The sequence below is a fragment of the Oryzias latipes genome, chromosome 4 (assembly GCF_002234675.1).
Source record: "Oryzias latipes chromosome 4, ASM223467v1".
Classification (NCBI taxonomy): domain Eukaryota; kingdom Metazoa; phylum Chordata; class Actinopteri; order Beloniformes; family Adrianichthyidae; genus Oryzias; species Oryzias latipes.
Window position 1 is genome coordinate 3825506 of NC_019862.2, and position 6000 is coordinate 3831505.

Genomic DNA, 6000 nt, shown 5'->3' on the forward strand with positions numbered 1-6000 from the left:
ACCAGCAATAACTAAAAGTGATGTAAAAAGGCTTCAGGGTGAACCAAGGCCAAAATAACAATCAAAACCCCACCAAATTGAAACGCACAATCTTACCTGTAAATGAAAGAAAAGGAAAATCAATGAGAACACACTAACCTCCCTAGACTAACAAAAACAGGAGAAAACGAGTTCTAAAGAAAATGGCAGTTCACCCCTACAGCTTCACTTAACATAACTACAAACCAAAAGACTAAATAGAGTGGGCACAACACCACAAAAACTACAAAATACTAAAACGCAACACTAAAGTGCAACACGCAACTAAACAGGTGGTGAAGTCCAAAACAAAATGGCGAAGAGGGCCAAGCTGCAATGGAGACTTGTTGCTGCAAGGCTCCCTTTTCCCAGACTGGAGGTCCATGTGGTGCTTTTAAAGGCTGCCTCCACCCGCTATGGTCCAAATGGAGGCCACACCCTTTCCAGCATACCTGAAAATAACCACACATAGACACACACACACACACACACAAAGAGCCACAAAAAACACAAGTCCCACTCTGATTCAAATCAAATACACAGAACAAACAGAACTAAAAAAAACAAATACGACCACAGCCGCAACAGATTATCCACCAGTGTGATTGCATACTTACATTCCCAAGCAGCAGTCTCAAAAGGACCCACAACATCAATTACCACCTTGTCCCATGGCGAGGAAGGAAATGGCACTGGTACAAGTGGAGCTGCACCAGGAACTGCAGTTTTATCACTACTTTGACAGAGTTGACACCCTTTAACGTGTTGTGTCACTTGGTTATCCATGCCAGGCCACCAGCACAATTCTCTGAGTCTCTGCTTGGTTTTTACAATGCCAAAATGATTAGTTGATGATGTAAACTGACTGGAACAACCAGCCGAGAACCTCTGAACACATAATCAGGTTGTACGAAAAACTCCTCCCTCAACTTGAAGTATGGACACACATTTTCAGGCAATGCAGCAGATGAACGAGAAAAACCCTTCTCGAGTTGCAAGCATGAGGCACACAACTCAGGAAATGCAGCAGAAGCAGAAACAAAGTCTGCAAAAATGGATCAAACAAAGCCAAGGCTGGACTGACAACTAGAGCTCTTTATACGCTCTGAAAACTCTGCTTTGCGTTTTCTGACCATTGAAACTCAACTCTTTGACGAATGCAAGCAAGTAAAGGTTCAACCATGGTAGCAAATTTTGGCATGAATTTATTGTACCATGACACCAGTCCTAGAAAAGAATGAGGTGTAGCTACATCAGAAGGGGGTGGTGCATTGAGGATAGCAGAGAGGTGATCATCAGTAGGTTGAATGCCCTGTGGTGTAACGGTGTGACCTAAGAAACACAAACTGGACCTGTTAAACTGACATTTGTCTTTGTTTCGCTGTAACTCTGACTCTTTTAACCGTTTTAGCACTGCAGCAAGAACAGCATCATGCTCACTTTGAGTTGCCCCTCACATCACTCTGCAAAATCTGAACAAACCATCATGGGTGTTAAAGGCAGTCAGGTGTAACCCCGAGGGGGAAATTGCGTTTAGTCTCCTCTTGCATATCCTGTGTGGTGACGTCACCACACTGTGTGCGTCGGTGCGTCACACGGTCATGTGACTCGGCACGTACAATCAGAACCCAATAAAAACAGCTGTGGGAAGGTTGCCGGAAGAAGCGTGTGGGGAAGTCTCGGGTGTTTAGCTGGAGGTACGTTAAATGTTTTTTTTTTCGTCATTTCACTATAAACATTCTGAAAACTAACTCAACTAACGTCGGAACATAGGAGCTGACTACTGGTGCCTATTTGTCCGGAGACGAGCGTGCACACAAAATTAAGAGAACGGAAGTGGTCAGGTGATTATGTTGGATGATGAGCTACAACCCAGGACCCAGAACCAAACCTGAACTCTGGACCACTAGTCCGAAGCCAGCCTATGAACTCCACCTGCTCTGGTCGGGCTGGTAGGAGGCTTCTTACAGCCACCCTCTTTTCTTTCCTTCAGTTCCCTTGCTACTAAGTTACACGGCCATTCATATTTCCACTCACACAATCCCCATCCTTCACTTTGGATTACCCTCTGTTGGACACTTTGGCTGTTACAACGAACTATGAACTCTTGCGAGTGAACTGTTGAGTCGAATCTTGAAGAACTGAACTTTCTTGAAAAAAAGGATAATTTACAAATGTGAATCATTTTTTTCTTGTAAATATTGTATGGCCATTCTATGTGTGTGAATATATTTGTTTCTTTCCTTTGTTTTTTTTCAATTATATGGTACCAACAAATGAAATTCAGCTTCAGTCTCTTTCTCCACTCCTAGGGTTGAACCTCTTCCTGTGACGTCATTTCCGGGTGAGCCTTTCGCAGTTCTAGTCGTGTGTGACTGCTGTCCTCTTGTTTGGCAATAGCCTGACTACTATTGCTTACTTTAAGGGTTATCTGGGTTAATATTCACATCTAGCACCTTTTAGTAGCAAATACACTACTGTTAAACCGCTTGCTGTTCACTTTTCACTTTTCTCATTTTGCTAAATAAACCACTTCTCTTTACCTAAACACCGCTAGCCTTAGCTTAGAATCTAGCATGGCCACCAGTCTTTCCGCCTCTCCTCCTCTCTCCTGCCCCATGTGCCATATGTTTAGTGACGATCCTGCCTCCTTTAGTGAAGATAGCGGTAGGTGTGTTAAGTGTAGTCTTGTGTTAGACTTGGAGGCGAGGCTGGAGCAGTTGGAAGCGCGGCTCCGCACAGTGGAAGCTAAGCCGGCTACCCAGGTCGTTACTCATAGCGCGGGCCGCGCTACCAGGGCTAACTTAGTTAGCACCCCAGCGCCCTCCCAACAGCCGGGAGACAGTCAGGGGTTTGTACCGGTTGGGAGGAAACATAGTGCTAAACGCAAAAACTTAGAGCACCCGAGACTCCACGTTAATAATAGGTTCTCCCCCCTCAGCGACACACCCACTGAACACTCAACTCTGGTTATAGGTTCTTATGAAGTTAGAAACGTGGAGCTCCCAGCGGCTACAGTCAGCTGTTATCCGGGGGCCAGAGTTGGTGACATCGAGGGGAACCTTAGGATGTTAGCTCAGAGTAAGTCCAGGTTCCGTCGAGTCGTGATTCACGCAGGCGGTAATGATGCCCGACGGAGACAATCAGAGGTGGTTAAGTTAAACGTAACTTCGGTGTGTAAACTGGCTAAGACAATGTCCGACACTGTAATTTTCTCTGGTCCCCTGCCGAACTTAGTCAATGATGAAATGTACAGCCGCTTTTCATAATTTAACCGCTGGCTTTCTAGATGGTGCCCAGAAAACGGCGTTGGTTTTGTGGATAACTGGAGCGCGTTTTGGGGGAAGCCCGGTCTCATGCGGAGAGACGGCGTCCATCCCACTCGGGACGGTGCCGCTCTTCTTTCTAGAAACATTTCTGCTAGCCTTAGTCTGTTAACCTGACAATCCAGAGACGAGACCCGGGCGCAGAGCAGCAGTGTAAAACGCTCCTCTGAGCCTCCCTTAGGGTTAGTGCTGGTGCAATACCCATGCAGGGAAAGTCAAGCAGGCCCTAGCTTTAGCTTTTGTGCTGAAAGACAAGTAAAAGGAGCGCGTCATAGAAACCTTAAAGTGACAGACAGCAGTTCTCACAAGCACAATTATGATGTAATTAAATGTGGTTTATTAAACATTCGATCCAATTCCTCCAAGTCCCTCTTAGTCAACGAGTTAATTACTGATAAAAACCTTAGTCTTTTAGCCTTAACAGAAACTTGGCTCCATCAGGATGACTATGTTAGATTGAATGAAGCAAACACCCCCCCCCCCCCACCCACTTATGCTATCTATCAGAAATCCAGGATTTCAGGGAAAGGAGGTGGTTTGACAGTACTATCACAGTCTAGCTTACTTCTCAACCCTAAAGTTAAAAATGCTTATAATTCATTTGAAAACATCATATTGTCTATAAATCACCCTAACAGGAAAACTCGAAAACCTGTTTTACTCATAATTATTTATCGCCCCCCCGGCCCATATTCAGAATTTTTAACTGAGTTTTCCGACTTCCTATAGATTCTGATCAAACTATAATAATAGGGGATTTCAATATTCATGTTGATGACCCCAGTGACTGTCTAGGAAAGGCTTTTGCAGCTTTATTAGATGATGTTTGTTTCACCCAAAGTGTGAATGAACCCACTCACTGTCATAAGCACACCCTGGACCTTGTTCTAACCCATGGTATAGAGATCAACCAGCTGAGTGTCCTTCCTCTTAACCCCATAATTTCTGATCACTTTATGATTACCTTCCAGTTTACACTGGAACATCCTTCTGCCCCAGTGAATAAGAAACAGCTTAGAAGAACCTTAACTGACCGTTCTGTGTCTGAATTTAAACTCACAGTTCAGCCAGTACTTAGTGATATTCTGAGAAAATACTCTGAGTCCAGCTCCCATAGCATCAGTCCTAGTATAAATGACCACTTTGTTAATGATGCCTTACAAGCCCTCAGGAGTACACTCGATGTTGTTGCCCCCTTGAAACCTAAGTTCGTCAGACAAAACCGAGTAGCACCGTGGTTTAACGCTGAAACTCGTTCTCTTAAACAAGAAACCCGTAAGTTGGAAAGAGAATGGCGCCGCTCAGGTTCAGAGCAGTCTCTGAATACCTGGAAACATAGCCTATTAAATTATAAAAAAGCTCTGCGTAGAGCTAGAAGCCAGTACTATTCAACCTTAATATCAGAGAATGGAAACAATCCAAGATTTCTTTTTAGCACTATTGCTAAATTAACTTGCAGTCAGAGCTCATTAGAACCACAAGTTCCTGTTTCTCTCAGCTCTGATGATTTTCTTACATTTTTCGATAGTAAAATCTCAAATATTAGACATAAATTAAATCAAGTTATTCCTACTATCAGCCCAGAACAGGCTGAAGCGGTAGAAATGGAGGCATCCATAGAAACCTCTGTAACATTAGACTGCTTCACTGCTGTGGATCAAGCGGAAATAACATCAATTATTAGCCCTGTGTCTATTAAATATCTACTGTGTTTCAAATATTGATAAACGTATAGGTTACATAATTTGTGGTGAGCTAGCTAGGAGTGGAGTAAGTTGAATAAAATGGTTCTTTTTACATTGGAGAAAGACATGGAAACATTAGAAAAACGTGGTATTAAAATCCCTAACTTGGTTTTGATACAAGACGCGAGTAGAACAGAAACTGATGATGAAGTTGTTCAATTTTTGAAACATTTTGGTTCAATTTCAAAGATCAAACTCTTTGACGTGTCCAAATCACTTTTCGATCAATCAATTGTGGTTGAATTCAGTTCAGGTGCGCCACTCGTTGCGTTGCGAAAGATTTTGCCTTACACATATATTTGTGAAGATGACATGGTGACGTATGAAATTTTAGATTTGTCTATGGTCTGTGCAGAAGGAATAGGCAAAATGGAAACTAAAACGTACCTGGAAGAGTTGCAAAAAATAGCAAAGCTTACAGGGCAAGATTTTCTGTGGTATTAAATAGGGTGATGCCTCTGCTTGGTCAAACTGTTGGCCAGCTCCATCCTAGTTCTGATGAGGCCGAGAATGCAACAGAGGACAGGTAGAGGGCGCCGTTAACTGCTGCACCAGTCACTACACTGCCCTCTGTCATCAATATTGGTCATCAAAGTATCCCAGGTGCCGCTGGTGAGAACCCCAGTGGAGGCCAGCCGACAATCAAATCTGATCCCAGTGATTTGAATCCACCACGACACTCACTGCCAGCTATGTCGCAGCATGATTTGAATCCACCTGAAATCCAACGCTTTATAGTGGAACATATAGTAAAGAACGAAGACAGCACAGAACTCTTTTCTGCACAACGTGTCAGAGTTTTCTCAGGAAGAGTGCCTCGTCCTCAGAACAAAACAGACTACGACACCTGGAGATCCAGCATGGAACTATTATTTAAAGATTCTGCAGTGTCCGATTTACAACGCTCACTT